This window comes from Nipponia nippon, unplaced genomic scaffold (assembly GCF_047370975.1).
Source record: "Nipponia nippon isolate SJK-2023a ecotype South Korea unplaced genomic scaffold, ASM4737097v1 scaffold_17, whole genome shotgun sequence".
Lineage (NCBI taxonomy): Eukaryota > Metazoa > Chordata > Aves > Pelecaniformes > Threskiornithidae > Nipponia > Nipponia nippon.
This window is the reverse complement of record NW_028262333.1, coordinates 2,294,097-2,317,189: the sequence shown is the minus strand read 5'-3', so window position 1 is coordinate 2,317,189 and position 23,093 is coordinate 2,294,097. Positions and strand designations below refer to the sequence as shown.

The 23,093-nt window shown below is 40.7% G+C and overlaps 1 long non-coding RNA gene across 1 annotated transcript in view; it reads left to right on the top strand.

Annotated features, from left to right (window-relative positions):
* The window catches only part of LOC148056128 (uncharacterized), a 28,788-nt gene extending 16,139 nt beyond the window's left edge, over positions 1-12,649 (top strand). Inside the window, exons 2-6 of the long non-coding RNA XR_015703918.1 lie at positions 6,530-6,587; positions 6,736-6,852; positions 9,550-9,626; positions 10,815-10,869; positions 12,274-12,649. This is a non-coding gene — a long non-coding RNA (uncharacterized LOC148056128). The remainder of the gene's footprint in view (positions 1-6,529; positions 6,588-6,735; positions 6,853-9,549; positions 9,627-10,814; positions 10,870-12,273) is intronic.
* Positions 12,650-23,093: the final 10,444 nt, after the last annotated feature.

Genomic DNA, 23,093 nt, shown 5'->3' with positions numbered 1-23,093 from the left:
AGAATTGGTATAAATCACATAAACTTGACTGAATATATATATGTGTGTGTGTATGTATGTGTATATATATATATTAAACTTCCTTTCTAGGGGGCACAGGCTTCAAGGTTTCCACGCAGGCAGATCTGTAATGGGAAGTGAAGTCTTTATCCCATACCACTACATTAATTTAATAAGTTGGTCTTACTTCTCAAACCTTACTTCATGGCAGTTGCTATCTAGCTCAGGGTAAGAGCCACAAGCATTATTTCTTTCAGCGACTGTACTGGACAGACTGACTGGGACAGGGATTTCTTTGTGTTCCCTGTCTGTACAGCACCTGGCACAGAGAAGTCCCAGTCTATGTACCGAGCACCTGTGTCTTATGAAAATTGTGCTCTACTGCTATGGATAGATCTTACATTTCATTACTTTAGCCCAGAGACCCAACTTTACAGAAGTAAGAAGCCCTCAAGAATCATACAAATCTTAGAAGCCCTCCAGTTTGCGGCAAAAACAGCAAATGCGCCGACCGTGATGCTGTGGTCTCCCTTTTGCAGCCTTTCCCAGTGTTAGAGAATCTTTTCCCACACGATGTAAGCATCTACAAGAGGTTAGCGGACTGGACCCTGAGAGGACGTGTCCTTAATAATGCCTGTTCATCGTAACCACGTAGTAAGCTAAGGAACCTGATCGATTATGGACTCGCTTCCTCCTCTAGAAGAATGAAATAACACGGAGGGGACTGAAGGCAATTTCTGTTCTGCGTTTGCACTCTGGTTTGTAGTATTCCACTCTGGTTATAGTATGGATCACTGTGATTAAATCAGTCAGCAGTAGCTCAAAGCCACCACTGGTTATCTTTCTGCCCTGATAAGCAAAGATCTCCCAAGTATACAGGCTTTGGAAAAAAATCGCCTTGGGTCACTTGCTTTGCTAGCAAGGACATTGCAGTATTTTTAACAATATGTTTTACTTTGAGAGGTCAGTGACTTTTGCCTGGGTTTTTTTTATTCTAAATATAACATTTATCTAAATGGTTAGAAAAATCCAAAATGTCAGTTGTCTTTATACAGCATTTTAAGTAACAATTTTCTTTGTGTGTCCTAAATGCCCTGCAATTTGCATGGAAGAAACAGAATCAGAGTCAAGCAATGTTTTACTGTTCAGAGAAATAAGAACAGAGTTACAAAAGATTAAAGTACCCTGATTTTAGGTGGATTCTCATAAAAGACTGTCCGTCTAGGTCGCTGGTTACTAGCTCTCAGGGGACAAAGTGCACAATGCTGAGCTGTTTGTGGTTTGCCACGTGGACTGTGCGGCCCCCATTCCGTGTCTAGAGCCGTTATGCACAATTCAGTACACCTCTACCGAAAACGACAAAGGTTGGGGGAATTCTGCTGCTGCAGTTAAAGTAGGTCTCAATCAGAATCACAACCAAGCATTCAAAATCACCCGAAGGGAGTATTCCTTTATCATCTGCTCTAAAACGTTACGTGAATAGAGTGAGGTATCTCTCCTGGTTTGACTCAAGCAAATATAAGCGCTCTGCCATACGATGAACTGTGTAGAGCTATTTCCTCTGAAAACCTGGTACTAACATATCCCTACAACAGTCCAGCTCACTGAATAATTAATAGCAGATAACTTTCTTCAATAACTTTTATTTGCTTTATTTCATGAAAAAAAGAAAAAAAGGCTTCTTCCCAAAAGTATTTACTAGTTGAAATTACTGGATAATTTTAGCAAGCAGCTCTGCGTTTTCTATTTGTGAATGAGTAGTTCACTGTGCATATTTAGAATTCAAAGTTGAAGCGGTTTTGCCTGCAGATGTAGAATTTGGTTGCAGACAGGACATTTCACATCTATGCAGCTTTGCTTTCTGATTCTACGATGCTAGACAGCCCTCTCCCTTCGCTCTCCACTTTCAGCACAAATGTCAGCCAGACGCGGGGCTTACAGTACACTGAAATTTCAGGAGTGATCTCCAAAATCGCTGCTCTGTTTTGGCACACACAGATGAGAATCTTTTCACGTAGTATGTCATAATCATCAGATTATTGTTTAGAGGGCTACACAGCATTACAAATATGACTGTGATTATACTTTTACCCGATAGCTTTCCCTCATAAAGAGGGGATGAAAGGCAGTGACAACGTGAGAAATAGAGATCTGCATGCTTCAGCAGCCTTAAAGGTGTGTTTTCCTTACAACACAGAAGGAACAACATGAGGTCTTTCTGAAGCATGCTTCTGTACATATTGTTATTCAAATTTTCCTGAAGCACGTACACCTCCCCTGCAACTTTTTATAACATATCTCAGGTATGGGATCCCATTGCAGAACTGGGGTGAGGTTTTTGAATGCAACCAGTGAACCAGTGCTGACTTACTAAGATTTGCAGAAACTCCAGCCTCCACACTTGATGAAAATCAAGGACGTTATTTTTAAGAGGAAGAAAATGAGAAGCTAAGAGCCACTGACCGTGGGTTTAGATCTTTTGGCCGTAGCCAGTGAGGCAGTGTTTCTGCAGGGGTCTATGCGGGAAGGTGGTGCCACACAACGGGGGTCACCGCATGAACGCGGTCTTGACAATTATCAGCCCTTTGCATGGGGAAGCTTAATGTTACAGTCCCCAACTGCCTCACTGGTGTTGCTGCACAAGCTCATAGTGATGTTCCTTGAACTTCTGTGATTTGTGGACTTGTGTTTTTTTTCAGTGGAGACGCTCCTCCTTTTTGCAGTTTCATATACATGGGTAAAGAGGTTGTTTTTCTGTGTCAAGTTAGCGGTCATTTGCGGAGCATTAGAAATGGTTAACAAGAAATAATTCTGCAAAAATGGTTAACAAGAAATAATTCTGCAATGTTGGAAAGTCCGGTATGGTAAAGTCTTTTGTAACTGTACTAGTGCACGATATACACTATTCTTTAGTATCTGGCTTTTTTAGGCTGTCAAGTTTCAGTAATGGAATTTCAGCAAACAATAAAGACAGCACAGTCCCTATATGTTATTTCCTCCCAATTTTGTATCTTCTTGACAAAATAATAGCTAGCATCAACATTTTGATCTGGTTAAGTGCTCTTCTGTCTACGGATATTTGCAGCAACACTTTACAACAAAAAGTCAATTAGCTGTCAGTCATTTAGCTCTATTTTCTGGGTTTTGCAAGGTTTTTTTGATAGCCTTCACTTTTTGTTTCACTGTGAGGATTTCTTTAGCTGAAAGACGTTAATCCCACGGTAATAACAATAATGTTCTTAACACTTCCAAGTGCCAGCTTTGCTAGTCTTCCTTCAGGATAATCAGATCTTAGACTACAAACTTTTCCCATTTAATTTCTCTTGAGAATGACTTCCTGAAGCAGAAGCTTGAAGAAACAAAAATGATCAGAGTGAATGCATCTGATTGAATGAGATAATCAGGATGAACGCTATGTATTCACAATCCATTAACAACCCCAGACTATTTTCTGTCATAAGCTGTGATGTAAGTACCATGATTCTCCAAAATTTCAAGATAAAGGTCAAAAGACAATCTCCATAAACGGATTAAAAAGCTTTTAAAATGTGGCCTTCAAATGTAAATGTTTTTAAGCCCAGATGGCTGTCTTTATGAGCGACTCAGAGGCAGCTCTACAGTATTGAATTGATTATAGAATCATAGAATCGATTAGGTTGGAAAAGACCTTTAAGATCATCAAGTCCAACCGTTAACCCAGCACTGCCAAGGCCACCACTAACCCATGTCCCTAAGCACCACATCTCCCCGGCTTTTAAATACCCCCAGGGATGGGGACTCAACCACTGCCCTGGGCAGCCTGGGCCAGGGCCTGACAACTTCACTTTCAGTGAAGACATTTTTACTAATATCCAACCCAAACTTGCCCTGGTGCAGCTTGAGGCCGTTCCCTCTCGTCCCATCGCTTGTTACTGGGGAGCAGAGACCGACCCCCCCCCGGCTCCAGCCTCCTTTCAGGCAGCTGCAGAGAGCGATGAGGGCTCCCCTCAGCCTCCTCTTCTCCAGGCTGAGCCCCCCCAGCTCCCCCAGCCGCTCCTCCCCAGCCTTGGGCTCCAGCCCCTGCCCCAGCCTCGCTGCCCTGCTCTGGCCACGCTCCAGCCCCTCCATGGCCTCCTTGGGGTGAGGGGCCCAGCGCTGAATGCAGGATTTGAGGTGCAGCCTCATCAGTGCCCAGTACAGGGGGACGATCCCTGCCCTGCTCCTGCTGGCCACACTATTCCTGACACAAGCCAGGATGCCATTGGCTTTGGCCACCTGGGCACATTGCTGGATCATGGACGTAGCAGTAAATGCTGGTGCTTGAATAAGTAAAATCTATGAGGAATATAAATCACATTTAAAAAATATAGTTTAAAATTTATTCCTTGCCATGTACAAAAAAAATTTTCTTGAACAAATCGGAGAGTCGCACAGAAGTACAGTCATTTAATTAAATATAGTTAAGAATTGGAAACCAATTAATTTCTGGAGAAATGGAACTGTAAAGTATTTTTCATTAATTGCGATGTCATTAACTTACCATGCTACTGCACCAATTGAATGTAGAATTTAAGTAAATTCAAATGCATTGTGTCAGATTCAAGGTTCTTTCAAATGGATTAGGAAAGAATGAAGTGTTATACTGAGATGACAAGTATAAGGCTTAAAATCCTTTTTTTTTTTTTTTAAGTGCACAATTTGCACGTCAAATAGATGGATGTTCACAGAATCAATTTATTTCCGAGACCTTTGATCAAAGATTTGGGGGGAGCCATAAAGAGCGATTCTCTTGAAAATGTTTGCTGCCTTCTAATGAGAACTGGCACCATTTGCGTACGTAGATGAAAGCACACCTAATCTTTTTTTACTCCTCCTTCTTAATAATACCCTTGGATTCAGAAATTAGGCACAGCAGGAGGAAAAATCCTGTACAGCACATCTCTGCACTAATAAAGCAAGCTGTCTAACTCCTGAAGTAAGTAGATATTTCTCATACAGGAAGTCACTTGTCTGGGGGGGAACGGGACGAGAAGGCAGCTCAGTTCATTTTCACACAAAATTGAGGAATAAAGATTTGGAACGGTGCCCGTGAAGGCTGGAATAACTTCCATAGCCTGGGATAAAAACAGCTCCAAGCAATTTGACTCTGCTGCATAAGGAAAGATCACGATAGAAGATCCTTCGTTAGAATTAACAGAAAGAATTGGAAAACGGAGCCAAAATTTCATTTGCTCCTTCCCAGATGGTGCAGGACAGAAAAATCATGAGGACGTGAGCAAAGCAGGGGAAGTGATGGAGCTGGGAGCAAACACTCATATGTGCCAAAGTGGCCTCATCCCCTAAGATCAGAGCTGAGACTCATAACCCTGGGAAGGTCTCACAGCAGAAGACATCAACATTTTGACTCTGAGTTAAATATGATCATGGCCTGCACAGCATAAAACATTCTTTGATGGACAGGAATGATGTTTTATTGCTTCAAAATAGTTCCTTCTCATTCTCTCACTAACATGCAATTCACTTTCCAAAAAAACATTCCCTTAGCAAAATGGGGAGAGAGGGATATTTTTTCGTGCTACCTTTGCAGGGGAAGCCTAGAGCCTGATTCAGCCTTATATCGGGACATGTTTTATGGCCCTGTGCTCTGCCTTGTACAGAGCCGTGCCTGCTTGCACGCTGGGGATTCCTGTCTGACCATCTGTGTTGACTTGATGATCTGTCCTTTAGCATGTCATTTGACCCTCCTACCAGAGCCTGTCCCTCAACCCAGTATGGACAGGGCATCCAGGAAGAATGTTTTCTCAGTTTATTATCACTACAATTAATATTTGAGGATGACGATATTCTCTCTGAATGCCTGGAAACACATGAGGTTTTGTCCATGATAGGATTGAAAGAAGATATTTTTTTTTTTTTACATAATAAAACAGAGACACTGAAATTAAATAGATCCTTTGTGTTTGGTAGTATTTCATGTTAATATAGCTGACATTTTGCTCCCTCTTTTCTAGGGAGCTATTAGCTTTTGTTATTCTTTTGACTGCATCAGATTATCCAGTAATACCCACTGCTGCGAACTACATGGCCTCAGAAGTTTTACAAATTATACTGAAGTAAGAAAGCTAAGATAAATTAATGCAGGGCAAATCTTGAAGTGACACCACTTGACCCCTATTAAAATTTGCTGCTAACACTGTTTGGAGTTGTGCTTAATGTTTGAAACCTCTATATCATTTAAAATGACATTGTGAAGTGGTATAGTTGCTTTAAGACATCATTTTTAAAAATGAGGGTTACCATGCCATTTGCTGCAAAGCCATGAATCCCAGGAGAACTGAGTTGTTCCTCCATGTTAAATTAAAAGGCATTAATCTCTTCAGATGCAGTATCCCAGATACAAATTCTTCCTCTGTACAACTAGAAAAGTTTCTCAGTCCTAGGCTTGTCAAGACATAAAAAATTGGAAAAAAATAAACAAATCTGTACTGTATGCCTGGAAGAAAAGACATGGGATGCATTTGTAGTTTAACCAATAAATCCTTCTCTACAGGGTATGATACGCTTCTCAAAACTGGACAATAGCTCAGCCTTCCAGTGACAGCAGTCAGGTTAGTCCTTGCATAACCAAAAATACTCCTTGGGTATGGAGGCTGATGGGCATCACACTATGTCTTTGAGGCAGTACCTATAAATAGGATACCCACTCTGCTGTTTTCAAGATTTGGACTTGGAAAACTTTCTTGTCTCCTCTTACAGGGCCTGGCACAAAAATGGATTGTATAGAAAAATACAGATCAAATTGGTCCACGTCCGATGGTGCAGGAAGATATCCCCAGCAAGTTCTCCTCCTTATTCAGCTTGGCTTTCCATCAGGTTTGTGGTACTTCACAGTCATCCTTCTCTGTAAATTATCATCTTGTTCAGAGCAGATTATTACTGTTGGGAGTCTGAAGCAAAATACCAATGGATATGGCTTTGCGCTCCATCATGTTTTGCCTCATCTTTCTCTTCTTTGGTTCCAATTTTGATTTTATCTCCATTTTGCATGTTCGTGACGCTATTGGAACAAAAGAGAGGAAGGGTTTACGGTGTGTTTGTTGGTAAAATGAATACACACTAAATTTAGCTTGATGCTTTTCTGCATGATACCCCTTGTCTTTTGTTGATATAATATCTAGCTTGAAATTTAGTACAGCAGTAATGATTGCATTGCAGCCTGGGGCACAGTACTGAGGAAACAACAAACTGCAATGCTGAATCAAGTCAATTCCTTCACATTTGAGAGCAGCTATATGGGCCTTTGTTATCATTAAATGAACTTCAGGGAGTTGTGAAGATATGCAGAGACAAGCTTTGTGGAGCTCCTTGTATTTCATGTGAAAGGAGGATCCATCTCACCCTAGCTGTGTACAGAGTCAGAGACTGTAGTGTGGATCCAATCCTGCTGATATTCAGCATAAAATGGAGCCACCTAAGTTTAAGCATCTCTATGTAGGTTTATACATGTGAGCAGGATGTTTAAATTCCTATTTTGGTCTGTGAATGAAAATCTGCCAATACAGCCCATGAAGGTGGAGGTTTGGGAGCTCTTCTGCGCACCCTAAAGAACACGGAGACACCCCCATCTCCGAGGGGTGACGTGAATCTTCCCTCTCCTTTTTGTCTGTGGGGAGAGCTGACAGCAATTGTGTTCCGAAATGGCTAAATACATTAAACTAAATACAATACGTGGTAAGTTAATGAGGGCTAATCAAGATTAATACGCTGAAATCACTGAGATTCATCTTTTCAAGAGGAGGATAAGTCAGAGGGAAATCAAGCTGCATATGTCTGATAGCTGCACAAGATTGCTCTAGATGATTTAATGGGTCATTTTTATTGTTTATGCTCTATGCATTCCTGTTCAATAAGAAAAAAGACTTGCCAGCATGAAATTAAATGAGGGATCATTGTGTCAACTAATACCTGAAACTGGATCTAAATACAATTCACCAAATGTATGAAATACTCAAAGTATTGGAGGATATGGGGGCCTGAGGGCACCACGCACCCACTGGTCCACAGACAAATGTAAACCCAGCTCTGCATAAGAACAGAGGATCTCTTTTTCTCATTCTCAGACATAACATAATTTAAGAAATACTCTGCATCTTGTATTAGTTACATACTGTGCACATAAATATCTGTGGACAGTATTATATCTAAGGATCTGTTAGGAGAGCCAAGAAACTTGTGAGATGTAGTTTTGTTAAAGGCAAAACATCCAACAGTGATTTACATACAGTGGGACAGCACGTACGAGGTGCAAGGCAATAAATGATAGGTCTGCTCAGATGTTTCAGCAGCAAAAGAAATAGGAAAGTAGAAGATGATGATGGGGTCAGAGAAAATTACGGAAATGCAGTATTGTAGGGAAAGAAAAGAAGGTAAAAGCTGTATAACATATGACAGGGTTTTTTTTTGTCATAGTATTTATCTCCCACTGCAGGAGTTACACAAACAGTTTGTTTTATATTTATTTCATAGGCATGGAATCTGAAAGGAGAAAAATCTTTTGTTATTTAAAGAGCTTGTACAAGACCACTTTTACTGCTGAGACCTAATATCTCTGTTCAGCTGTTTGTCAATGCAAATAATTTTAGATGTTCATTTTGGAGAAACTGACAGTGAAATGCTGCCTCTGTGCAATCAAACATATTCAGTAAAACATGCACCATAATTTTTTCTATGCTTATCACACGTGGTTGGGTATTTTTCTTGAATGTGTTTCTGCAGAAAAAAATGATTTATCCATATTTGTAATTATAGTCATCAAAAGAAAGGATCAGTTTTGACAATTTTCTTCACTCTTAATTTCTATAAAACTTTGAATTGTTTAAATCTGCTAAGATATTCTTGAATGAGGAAATTTGTTTTTCAATTTTTGAATCAACTTTCGTTTCAAAATGTAAGCTATTTATAAGGATATGTGTTTTAAAAATGAAGACGTATCGAAATCAAAATGAAAGCTTGACCTGAATCTATTTATTTTTCTGTTCAAATTTGCAATTGACGACAGCTTTTTTACCATTACGTTTTTTCTATTTCAAAAATTTTCTGAAGCATGAAGGAAGCAGGTCTGAATGTGTGAAACCTCGTGCTTTAAAGAGACACACATCTGGACAAGCTTAGAATAGATGAGTTGTTCACCAGGATAGGTAATATTTTGGGGTATCTTTTTACTTTTCTTCTTGTTTCTAAGCCATTAGGACACTTCAGATTTTTTTTTTTTTTTTCATATCCAGGAAGCTGAAGAGGTTTGGTTGGTTGTTGGGTTTTGTTTTGTTTTGTTTTTTGTTTTGTGTGTCTCTTTTTTTTTTTTTTTTTTGAACAGTTGCTGAACCTTTCTAATGGCCCTTTGGTTTCTGGAGCTTTAATCAAGCAAGAAAAGCCCTAAATATCATGAAGCCCACTGTAGAAATGTATACGCAAGCCTCACTCTCTTCCTCTGCCCTGTTAAGACAGTTAAATGTTTCCACAGAGAAAATGTTCTGACATAATGTGAATTTTCCGTTTTTTTTTCATTTGCAGTAGGTCACCTGTGTACCACGATGACTTGGGTGAGAGCATCTGACACTGTCACCCAGATGGCCTGGCTACATGGACAGGTATCAGAACAGAGCAGCTGCTGGAGCTGGCATGAATCGCAGAGCTGCTCCATTTCCCTTCACAGCCTCTTGCTTGACTCATTTTTCGTTATGTAGCTTGGTCCTGTCCCTGGCTCTCTCCAGGCAGCTGAATTTTCATGATAAAAGCAACAAAATCCCCCTACTAGGCTCCAAACTGGACTTCCCTGACAAAAGATACACCAGTGCTATCATTCAGACACCAGTCCCTGCCTCAAGTCTTGACTTTTTAGCAAACTTCAACCCTCACCACTTTGGCAGAACCATGATGCTGTGCGGTATTGTGGGCACTATTTATATGGGTTCTGCTAGTTCAAAAGCAATCAGGGGAAAGAGATTGCCAGGACCCTTTCTTGTGGATGCTTCTGTATAAAGCTACAGCTCACATTGAGCATGAGGCTTTCTCAAAGATTTCTGCATCTAGTTGATATTTCATTGAAATCGGCAATTTTTGTAATCAAGATGAGACCTATCTAATGGTTAAATAATTATCTAGATGGCACAACATGTCCCATTCCCTCTACTATTACAGATAATTTTGTTAATTTGGGTAAAACCAGCAGCTTTAACATTTAACATTGGCCCCTGGCGAATTTTGATCACTCAAGTTGGATGTAATTGAAAAGCAAAATTCCAGGTAAAGGTTCTGTGACTCAGTAAAGGTCGCCCAAAGTCCTCACTCCTCCAGTGCTTCTCTGCCTGGATGCTTTGATTTCCTAGTCTGTGACAATCATATGCATTATATCACAACTATAGGTTGGACACCAAGATGAAATCTTTGCCTGACTTGTGGATACGTACCAGTAAATACAGAAGTCTGCATTCATACCTATTAAAAAAAGTAGTCATACTTCAGACAAGAAAGAAAGACAGAGCTAGCTGAAAAAAGCACAAATCAAATCCAAACGAAACGGTCATTCCAGGCTTCATGTTGTCTGCTTGTAGTATTACACTGAAAATCTAATTAAAGTAATGGGGACAGCAAACTTTCTCATTGGTTTCCAGAGCTTTTAGTTGTACAACAAGCAGGTTGAAAATGGGTGTACCAATGGCTGTTGCCATAATAAATTCACTCATATCAAAGCTCACTTTTGTGGGAATAAAAAGAGTGGAGCAATAATATTGATAAATGATGAAAATACACACACTTATGGAGTTTTTCCTTAGTAGATCTCCATGCACTCAAAAGGAGGAGACTATCCATCATTCGCCTTGTTTTCTGCAGGTAGGTACACAACGGAGTGCCTATGCTGTAATCACCGCGCATAGCTAAGCTTGCCTCGTGTGAACATATCCTGAGGATAAATACTGTAAATCATTAGCTCGCACATGGCTCTCCAACTGGCCTGTTCCCAGCAGCTGAGCTATAAACAGCTGAAGGTAATCCAATGTTTGGATAATTCTAAGCTACGTTGCAACCAAAGAGATGTGGTGGTGGCATATGCAAAGCCATGCTTTGGAGCAAGAGATGCCCAGCACCCTGTTTCCTGACAGCTTTTTGGTTTGCCCAGAGTGTCCGTTGTTGCAGGGAAGACATTGAAAAGAACAACAGCAAACCAAAGGAACACATCCATCATTTTAGACTTATAGCTTCCATCAGTAGCCTGAAGGTCTCATTGCAGCAGGGTTTCATAGATTCATATTAACAGCAACTCTTTCCCTTGTACTTCGATCTTTTGCTTACTCTTTGAATGTAACATTTCAGTTTCATAGAGGATGTTATCCTCTTTTTGGTGTGCCAGAGACTGTGGGGTTTCCCCTGCGGTCATACCTTTCACTGCGTCCTAGGGGTAGGTGCTTTGATTAACTTTCATATATATATATATATGTATGTATGTATGTATGTATGTATTTTGGTAGTTTCAGGGACCAAGTTTTTTCAAGACTAAAACAAGGGATTTTTATTTTTATTTTTTTTTAGCTCTTTTTATGTAACTGTTGCCACGATCTAATGGGACTAAATTTGGTTTACTTCTAAATAAATCTCAGTGTCATTTAGCGAGACTGCAAAATTAACTAGATGCAGCAGTTCTGTGCTCCGTAGCAGGAAGCCAAAAGCAAAGATATTTTAGATTAACAAATGAGGTGGAAATGACTTTTCCCCCAAGGACTTATTTCCCATGGGAAAACTAGTTTCTCAGAAAAAGGGGGCTCTAAAAATAGATCATGTCACAGAGCACTGAGCCAGCCTGCATCTTCCTCATCCTTCATAGAAAAGCACAACACGCACGCGTGCTGCAGTCTCCAGGAAGACTCGGGCAACTCGGAAACATTTTAAGGGTTCAACAGCAGCAGCACAGAAGCGCAGGCGTGTAGGGATGTGAAGGTAATGCAGGTGTGTGATTTACTGGAGTGTTAATTAGGCTGAGCAATTATAAAGGACAGATAAATTCAGCTGGTGGAAAAAGCATTTTGCTGCTAGCAAAAGGACAGTGTAAACACTTTGCTCATCTGTGCAGAATATAATGAATGTTCTGTCCTTGCACTGCTGTGGCAGAGCTAGGAAAAGATGGGTAAGACCTAATTAATGGAGAACTTAATAGATTTTGTCCACAGTAGACAGACATGAAAGCTGTATCTTTTCAATATTTTAATTCTTACCTAAATGGACACTTATTGATCTCCACAGCCTGCATGCCTTACCCTGTCTCCACTGCTAAGTATCTTCAGGCCTTGTAAAAGTGACTCCATTCCTGCTGTTCAGGTTAGCGTTAAAGACACAAAGCATTCAGCCTCACAAAGCGATGAGCACTTCTGCTAAGCCACTTGCGATCCAAGGATACCCAGTAAAGTATTTTGTACCTTGTAAGCTGCAGCCTGCTTACGCTGACAGACATGCTGAATGGGGAGGAAAGCCACCAGAGACTCAAAGTGGGGACTGAGGCCAAAGAAGATCTAGGAGAAAGCGGTGCGAAGCCCTCAAGACTTGTTCTCCTGAGGACTTGGCTGCAAATGGCAGAGAATGACCGAGATGAACTGAACTCGTGGTATTTTCACCACTGGAAAGGAACAAAATATTTCATGATTTTATATAACTTCCGCTGTCCTCGCTTATGTCTGAAATAGGCTTGTATTTGTCACCGATGATTATTTATTCAGAGCGCTGGGCAGGTGAGTCAGTGTTTACTGCTAAAACACTGAAGAGTCCCTTACTCACTGCCCTGTCACACTCCTTCATAGGGGCTAAGCAGTTGAAAGAGGAAATTCACATTCGATATTTTAACTTCAGTCCCTCTGTATTTATAGTTCACCTAATGCTTGTGAACATGCAGTTATTAGCTGTCATCTAACAGCTTCCTTCAGTAGTTTTTATACAGGCTGAAAATGATAATGGAATTAAATAATTCAATTGTATTATTACTTATTACTTTTCTCCTTGTAAAACCTGGGAACTAAGGTAATAAAAATACTACTTTATAGTATTACCATATTAACAGAGATGGAAATTTTCTAAGATACAGACTTTTTTTAAAAGTCTTACATCTTAAATTATGAGATGAGGAAACGCTAAATGGTTAAGCTACACAAAAGTTTAAGAAGAAAGACTGTTTGAACTAGTAGTAGCATTATTTTGTAGGGAAAAAAACAGGGAAAGATAAGTCGGAGAAATATATTCTGACCTTTACCCATAACACTACCCAAAACCTAACAAAACTCCTGGTGAGATGATGAAGACTCAGAGTGTTTTTGGCACCAAGGGAGGCTGTGGTAAAAGAACCTGTCAGGTAGATAGAAGAACATCCCGTGTTGACTTTCTTAGCTAAACAAAAGTTCTCTGGACTTCTGCTAGAATAGCATTCATCCTTTTAGAGCAGGAAAGGCTTTCCTTCGTAATAAATCTCTTACCGCTCCAGTCTGTGGCCTCTGCAGGACTCCAGCATACTGCCGGGAGGGAGTCTGTCTATCCCTGGAAGTTGAATTGATGCAGTCTTTCTATTCACAAGAGCTTTCTCTAGTACATGGCCTCAGATCTAGCAATAGCCGTTACTTCAAGGGTATTGAACTATTGTAAATATCTCAGCAGTTGAGTATACACCCAGAGAAAGGCTCATGTAGGGCCAGTGAGCACTGGACACGTTTTAAGAGGTGAACTGCAGCAAAAGATAACTGTGAGAATCAAAGGAGGTTAATAATGGAAAATCATAGAAAAATTATTTTACCTCATTAAATTGATCTTTTTAGCGATACTTAGAATTAACAGCAATATACATGTAATTGAGACATTTATTAATAGATTAAGTGCCTTTCTGAGAGCCAGTCTCTCCTCTCCAGTACATAATTCAAGAACAACCCAATGGAGACAGCACACAAGAATGGACCCCCGGGTCCTCTTCATATCACAAGTATGTACTAATGCATTTTTTGGCAAAGTGACAGAATCAAAGAGAGAAAAACTAGAGATGAGAATGTTGTGGCTGAGAACACTTTGGTGGACAAAAATGCCATTAATGTCAGAAAATGGTACATCCAGGATAGAATTTATATCAAAATTTTATCAAAAGGCACTGAGAAATGAACAAACAAACCAACCATGACAATCAAAAAGAGGAAAACTCATTCACCCCCACCCTCAAAACCTTAGTCATTGCCCCGCAGGCTGAGCTTGTCTTCTGATGCACTGATCTACTCTGTAATACATATAGAAAATTCAAGATGTTCATCAGGCATGGTAATATAAGCTATAACAGTCATAGAGGAGACTTATAGGTCTGCCAGGCAGTGTGGCTTAGGCTATGGTTAAGAAAAAAACTTGGATCTGAATTAACCTGATAGCCAGATAAATTTGGCTTTGGAATAAAATTTTAGGCTGGCCTGAAAAAGGGTTACGGAGCCGAGATGAACATATTCTCTGATCTTTGTGAAATTTTGGAGATGAATGATGACGATGATCATGCTCATGTCTATCACCTAGAAATGGAATTGGAAGCAGAAGAGTAAGGAAATAATAGAGCAAAAAACCCTCTTTACATTAATAGCAACATTTTCTGCTATCTATCTAGTACACAAATACCAAAAGGGCTGAAGATGAAACATAAAGATGTTGTTCTGGGCAATGGATTTAATCTTAGAAAGCTTGGCTCCTCTGTGCCATTTTAGGCACTATTAAAGTAAGAACACATCCCAGCCTCAGTGTTGCGGTCTCCAAGGCATTTTTGGAAAGTAAACAGTGAGCCTATGGAGGCACAATACCCGATAAAAACACAGCCCATCCATCAGCAAGTGAGCACTTCTCACCTTGCCATTTAGTCCTGACAGTATATGGCCCCCAGGTGAGTAAGGGAAGTAATCATCTCCTTTTGTCATCTGCAAATGATGCCCCTACATCACCACAAGTACCTCCTCCCTTTGGTCCCTTGGCAAGGAAGACACCACTGCCGCCTTTCTGAAGCAGCATCTCAAGGTGACCAGAGTCCGCCTGCAAGGGGCAACGGTTTATGCAAAATTTTAAGCTATACATTGCAAGTGTTAGAAATGAAAGCACCATCTTTTTCTTGTTATTTCTTTCCAGATATTATTCATGATTGACAAAGGTGGCAGAGAGTATCCAGGATGTCCCATACAACCTCCCACGCTTATTGCCCAAACACAGCTCCTTTAGGGTATGATCATTTCAAGGAAGAGAACGGCAGGAGAACTAAAGGATGTGCCTCCTGTTACTTACTGGGGTGATTCATGTGATATTGTGTACGATACTGTAAAAAAATTTCTTCAAACCATTCTGAAAGGGAGAACTGATTTGTTCTGAGAACTGAAGAAAAGTTTCTTCCATTTGTTTCATTTCTAGAATGTTAAGAAATCTACAGTGTTTCCTCAGATGCACTGGATTCCCACTGACACAAATAATTCCAGCTGTGATCAAGGCACGCAACAAGGTACCGTCTTGGCTTACACAGCTCTGCTGACTTCCTGTGCAAATTTGGGAGCTGTCTATGCTAATTACCAGCTCTGATCGTTTGTTATCAAACTCGTGCTATTTGTGCGCACAGATGAATCAAGTGCATGTGGATCTGGGACAGACACTTGCAAATGCTCTGTGAATGTATAATTGTGTTTCTAGTTCCTTCAAGAGAAGTCAAACCTCTATCTGAAATACAAACCACCATAAATACAAAAATTGGGTGAATGTTTAGTGGTTGTAAGCTCTTAGAATTGTGTTTTCTTCCAGACAAAATTATTTTATCATAACATTTCAATTTAGTCAGTAAAACAAATTAAAAAAAAAAAAAATGTTGCTTTACACAGCCATAAACCTTGTTATTGCATTATCCCATAAACTCATACAGTTGAAATATTTGTTGGGTCATTCTGGGAAATGAGCTGAAACCTTAAAAAGAAGTTTTATTTGGTATACTCAAGAGTACCTGCCACTCAGGCCTCCTACGTATTTAAATGCAGCCATTATTATTCATGTACTGTTTGTACTGAAGTACTTCCTGGGCTCCAGTCACGGAGAAAGGCATCACAAGGGTGTAACTTCGGTTCCACCTTAAGAATCAACGTGTGATTTTTTTGTTTGTCTATGTATATCTCTATGTAACATTCACTGTACATTCATATGCACAAAGTCTGGGTATCTTTGGACAAAAAAGCAGTTACATACATGCATATTGGTGTTACAGGCAATTTTTGCCTAAAAAAGAAAAAAAAAAAAGAAAACCACAGATACTTCATACATTCTCCTACCTTCCTATCTGTAATACATATTTACTTTGATCAGATTTCTTCTCCAGTCACATTACTTAATTGTCAGTTTGGTTTTATTTTAGTTGGTGACTACTGTGAAAGCTGATGAGAATAGTCATCGCCAATACAGAGCTCAGAGGTGGTACTAGATTCACCAGCGGATAAAACAGAGGCTAGTATAAGGACTTGCATGATTCCGCTATGCTTGTCTTCTTGTTGCCAAGAAACTTCAAGATACCCATCCAATATGACAGTAAAATGAAGTCTTAAATATTCTTTTGGCTGAAGGCTGCAGAATGAACTTAGGTGCCTTTCCATCCCTCAGATCCTCACTGTCAAGACTCATTGCATATTTCCTTGAATCACGTTCACTACGTGGATGGTAATATGGATTTTTTTTCCCTATGGTGAAGGTTCATGTAGTGAGTCATTTTGCTGTCCTACGTAAAATAGATTCTACATCTTTTTTTTTTTTTTAAATGCATGGCTGATTAAATCACAAGTAATTGCTCCTCAGAAACAAAAGTATTTTAAATCTCTTAGACTTTCTGCCTTTCAAATCAAAGACTTCAGTGAATCATTAGGCATTTCAATGTATTAACAATTTCAGTAGTGTGAAGAAAAAAACCTCTTATTTCCTGCTCTGTTAAAGTTACTTTTGTTCTTACTTATTATGTGCTCAACAAAATTAGCATTGCTAGCTCTCCCAGTGCAGCATATATCAATGGCTGCATGTGCTATATTAAAAATATAGCAGTGACTTCCATTTGTTAAAACCATGAACAGGTCCTTGAGCTCTGTCTGTGAAGCTGGCCCTCAGCTGCTGACCTGTGGAAAGCTACACTACAAAGAATTGCATCTCGCTTTATTTAAAACACCCACAGGGGTGGCAGTGACAGTATACAATAGCAATGAAAGTTTGCGGGTTTAATATGTATGTCCTGAGCCTACACACACAAGCGTACACTGGCTGAATTGCCAATTAGAAAATAAAACTGCTGCCAAGAGACTGATGTGTTGAAGTGTTACGGTATTGGAAATCAAAAAAACCTTGACTAAGAGTCATTATTGTTATGTATCTTCAGACTAAATGGCTTTTATTTTAAGCCAAGCTGCTCAGTTTTGCCTAAATGCCTTGTTTGCATGAATCAAGCAAGTGAACTCCTTACAGGTCCTATTGATTGCACCAGCTGAAGATCTTCACCCTTATAGAGCCAAATCTTTGATTTGATCAAACCTGACAATTTACTTTAAATCCAGCTATATTCATATCTTTACACTTAAAAAAGGGACGATCAAATTTCTCCCGTGAATAGATCATCCAGTCCTGCGAGATGCAGAGCACATGGTGCAATGTGCTTAACGTTCTTCGTTGACACCAGGAAGCAGAGTGGTCCCCAAACCTTCTGGGGACTAAAGAGAAGATTCAGTCTCAGCCCAGAAAAGCCAGCATCTTCCGTACCTTGTTCAAGAAGCGGAGCTGCTCTTGGTAGCATTCAGAGCTGCCTGCTGCGATCATTCAATCGCCTGATACATCATTTCAGTTGAAAAAGCTGTTTAATGCATTGATAGTGAGTGGTTTGCCCAGCTGGAAGCGCGTGTGTAGTACTTTGTACTTCGTGGCAAGGAGCTGACGTTTGTTTTCATTAACGACACATCACGTTGTTACGCGAGGCAACCGTGCATAGTAAGTTTATATAATACCTCCCCTCAACCGGCGAGATAAAGATAATTTCCTCAGCAACCAGTCTTGACATTAAAACCATTTCTTTTCCTACGATAGTGGCATTTTATCTACATTTCACACAAAAGAAATGAAGGACAAAATTATCATCCAGTAATTTTTTGCAGGAAGAAATGTCCATGATTCACTAGTTGCCAAGTGAAAGTTATGACCCAGTATCTGAATTCCTTATAAATGAAACAATTTGCTACTAATACAAGCAAATCAATCAATAAAAGGACAAAATATTCCACATCTTCCTGAATCGATGAGTATTGTAATCACTGAGTACATGCATACTTGTTTTTGTTTTTTAGGGGATACCTGCAGATCAGCAGGATGTGGGCCTGGAAGAATGGCCATGATGCTGATTAGCCCAGTGCTGACTGACTAAGAATGTCACCAGGCGAGTTCAGGTCAGTTACTGCAGGCTCCTACAGATATTTATGTAGGCAACCTTTGAGGCTCAGGTATAGATGGGAGGTATGCTTGGGGCATGGTGCGTTGTGGCTCTGCCCGAGATGGCTGCTGAAAAGCAATGTGACATAGTCCTTGTTTTCAAAGGAAACACTGAGGAATGGGATAGGCCTCAGCAGGATTAAAATTAGTTCTCATTAGTTCGTTGGTTCTAGGCTACTACTTCCGAGTAATGTGTGGTAAAGACAAAGTACAGAAGAAACACGAGGAACTCAGCAGTCAGCCTGAACAGGTTGTCCTTCAGCTTATCAAGGAGTCTATCTGCTCCTAGCTGTGGATTTCTACAGCATGCTCTCTATTCTCTGTGGATGGTCATCATAAAGGACACGAGCCTGTTGAACAAGAACAGAGAACTAGCTCCAGGCTGTTTGATTTTGCTATGTTAGGTATCAAGCAGTGCTCAGGAGGCAATGCTCGGCAGCATGCCTTGGAAGCTCTACTCAGCATCACGCAGCTGTCAGTGGTTGAATCAGGGATGCAATGCTGCTTCTAAAAGCCAGAACTAAAAGCAGGATAACTTCTGTTATAAACGTCCACCAGTTTTGTTTTACTTCTCTGTGGTCTCTGGCTATTGAGCTCATTCCACATCTGCTTTTCAGCTGTCTTATACCTCTAGATTACTTGTAGCTCAGCTGGAAGATAAGATGACACAGATCCCAAAGAAAAGGGGTAACTCCATAGGCAATGTCCTTGCCATATAACAGTAATTATTTTTCCGTGTTGCAGTTTCATAATATTGGATTTTTTTTTTGTCTGTACTAGCTCATTCTTCTCTTCTTCCTTCTCTTTTTCTGTTCTTTCAAATCTTAAGATTTGTTTCTCCCCTCTGTACATTCCTCTGCCTACAGTTTCCCACCCACTGTTCCTCCCTCAGAAGAAAAACTGGTGCTACTCTAATTAGCAGTGCTGTGCAACGCATGCAGAAGTACAAGGGTGTTGCAATGCATTTTTCAGGTGTTATTTAGTCAGAGGCAGAAAGATGCCCAAAGGGATTTCTCTGGGAGTGAGGTGCTTTACACCTAACGGCTCTGTTGCTAGGGCCCCTTTCAGCTTATTCCACTAATGCTCTTTTTGCTTCTTGCTGTAATATTTGTGATGTGATAAGAAAAGGTCTTAGCAACACTTTGACACCAAGTGGTCTGTGAATCTGTACTTTTTTCTGAAATGAGGTGAGACTCTAGAGCTGGCAAACTGGTGAGAGAAATATCATTAGCAGAAAATATTATTTCTTGGCCACTGATGAAAAGGAATGTACCTAGCCAACTGCAGAGCTGACTCCTTCATGGTAAAATGTAATTTGACTATTCTGATAATAGTAACTACCCCTTCAAAATTAACTTCCCAATTTGTACAGTAGAGGAGCAACCCAGGTGCTGTGTTGGATGCTGTAAAGTACCTTATCTTGCCTCCTGCTGCTGCTTCAGAAATCTCACTAGGTCTTAGATCATATCTGCCAGTCCTGGGTAGAGATCTCAAACACACCAGTGTACCCCAAGCGGTGCTGGGTGCCCATGTTTGAGACTCTCCTGAATTACTGCCTTGCTTTCTATCACGTGACAGTATCACTGCCTGGTTCTAAACCTTTATTTCTACTTGGTTTTAAAGTCTCTGTAAGCCCCAAATGTATTATCAGCTATGGAAATGAAAATATCTCAGTTTTTTTAAGCTTTTCTTACCTTACCTGGAGTGCTTGGTTGCATCATATGGCATGCTCCAACAATGTTCCATTCATTCAGGACATACCCGCTAATTGAAGTCTCTGTTTTATTCACTTCACAGTCTACTGGTAGATTGAATCCACCTGCAGGACTTCACCCAGCTGACAGCCTTTTGCTAGAAGAGAGGAGGTCAGCACTTTGCACCCTTCATGCTGTGAGCATCCACTGCCTGGCTCAGGGACAGCCCCATTTCTGGGCGCAGGGGCATTTCAGAGCTGCTGCCCAGTGAGATGGGAGATCCAGCAGATGAGGGGAACCAAACTTCAGTAGATGTTGACGGGCATGTTGAAATAACAGTAAATGAGGGTATAACTCAGGGAGACTTACCTTTGGTACTCAACAAAGTGGAAGGATGCATTACAAAGTGGCTTAGTTTATCTTCTAAACTTGTAATCCGTATATTTAATAGCAGGATGCTGTTAAATAAGGGTTGAAATGAAAAGCCTAACTCAATTCAGGTTTAATTACCCATGTCTCATTACTGCAGGGTGAAAACCAGGTGTAGTTGAAGTCAGTGGGGGCAATTGCTGTTGATTTCAAGGAGGAGGGGACTCAACAGCTTGGCTTTTCCTCCTGCTGATGCTTGCACCTCCATTCATAAAGCAAACAACATTGTGAGGATAAAAATAGTGGCTTTCTCCAATCCTAGGATCCTCGTCCAGATTTTCATATCCAAGGTGTTTCTTTTGGGAATGACACTTACTTGTCAACACTCCCTCCTTGGTGATTTCACTCCCTGGTGGCTCCATTGTCAAAAAAGGCTTCTTCGTAGACACTTTGGTTCTCCTTTCTAAATTTGTTTTAATCTTCTTAGTTTGAATCCATGCCTTTTAGTGATTCGAGGAGTCTTTAATCATATTTTCCAAACTGTTACTCTAGAGCCATCTCTGGGTGGCTTTTTAGGAGCAGCATGACTTTTATTATGTCTTAAATAGTAGATTCAGAACATCTGCACTTGGATTACTCATTTTGCTCCCACTTTGAAAAAAAAACCTAACAAATCAACCCCCCCCCCCCCCCCCCAAAGACCTGTTTGTGCTCCTCTCTGCAAGGAAACTACAGCAGTAGCAATATGCGCAAATGGCTGAATACGTATGGACTTGACAACTGATTACAAATTAAGTGCTATTATTCGGCACTGGGAGATTCATCTTGTCTTTCTAATCTCTTTGAGCCTGGAGGCTGGCAGAGGTGTGTGAAGGAATAAATACCCTATACTTAGTGCTGGTAATCAGCCTATGACCGTACTTGGTAGCTGACTCACCTGAGGCAAACAGTGGAAATGATTGGCCTGATTCTGTTCTTCTTTGGATGTCTGTGAGTTAAGAGCAAGTCTCACCGTAGTTTGGTGGTGGATACTTCTTGGCTTGAGAAAAACGTCTCTAAAATAGACGTACTGGAGTCTTCAGGCTGAAAGCAAGTGTCAATTTTCCTGTGACAAGTTGGGGATCTAGCCCTTGCTTACTGCATCAGAAAAGAACAACCTTCCTTCTTCCTAGAGACAATTGCAGCCTCTCCTGTCTCGCTGCAGCAAAACTAAAACGTTCCTTCCGTGACAGTAAAAAAAGAAGAGTAAGTTCTCTGCAGGCTAGCGATGCAGACCCAAGAAAAACCAATACCTCAGAGAAAAAAAAGACAAAACGGTAACTTTACACAGAGGGCTACAAAGAATTTAGTTTACTGTGGCCTTGGGGAGGGCTGGCCCTTCTTTCATTATTCAGGAGTGTATGGACAGGGAAAGCAGGGAAGCCCAGCTCCCCCTCACTGGGGCGGGAATGGAGGATGCCAGGGTCAGGGCTTCCTGCCTGGTTTTATAGGAAATCCCTGCTGGGATGAGAAAAGACAGAGAAAATCACCTCCATTCTATCATAGATATGAGGCATGCCTGGGTCCAGGACCTGCTCCACAGCATCGCACCCCAGTGACTCTCAGAGCAGGCGGAAAGGTGCTAGGAGGCCACTCTAATGACCCCACTGGCTGCGAAAAATAAAAGCAGGCAGGCCTTGTGCCGCTCCTGGACTAGTCATGTTGAGCAGGTATAAATCTATGTATTAGCTTCCCTGTGCAATGTTTTTTTTCTTTTCCTTACATTAGTTCCTGCGCTCTCTGTTGGTAGCTTAATTGCCCCCCGTGCATTGTTGTTCTGTTCATTCCTTTGCACTGTGCCCATTTAAACCGCAATCCAGGCAAGAATTATGAGGCGCTCCCAATAGAGAGTATAAACGTGGGGTTGGGAGTGGGGCAGGCACGTAACGAGCAAATGTCTATGCCAGTTAAGAGAATTTTGCAGCATCAACTGTTCAGCTCATGTCGATGCTCTAAAAGGAGCAGATGCAGAAGACAGCACTATTTATTTTAATCCCATATATACAGTCTGTTCTTTCATTCTTTTTACAGAGCAGCTGGTTCTTCATACAAGCAATTCCACTCCCATATAATCTTTTTTTTTTATACAGGACAGAAATATATGCCTAATTTATACTATGTTGACATCTATGGCTTCAGTGGTGATTGTGTCTGTGTAAGAGTGGTGTTAAAATTGATTGAAGAAGTCACAATTTGTCTTATATATTTCTTTTCCGCAGAACCCCAATGGTTGTGACAACATTGTTCTTGCAAAAAACCAAAGACCTCTGCTTTTGTTGGTTTTGTTACTCCCCCTTGCAAGTCACCCTTTCTGTTGACAATGCAGTTTGTTCAAAACGCTGGTGCTTCCCTCCCAGGCATTTTGAGAACGTTTCATTCTCCCCTCTTTGAATGTTTCCACACAAGGGTTAAAGTTCTCGCTCTGATGCTGCTGTACCAGTCTGACTCCAGCCTGTTTCCTTCCCATTCTTCTCCTCATTT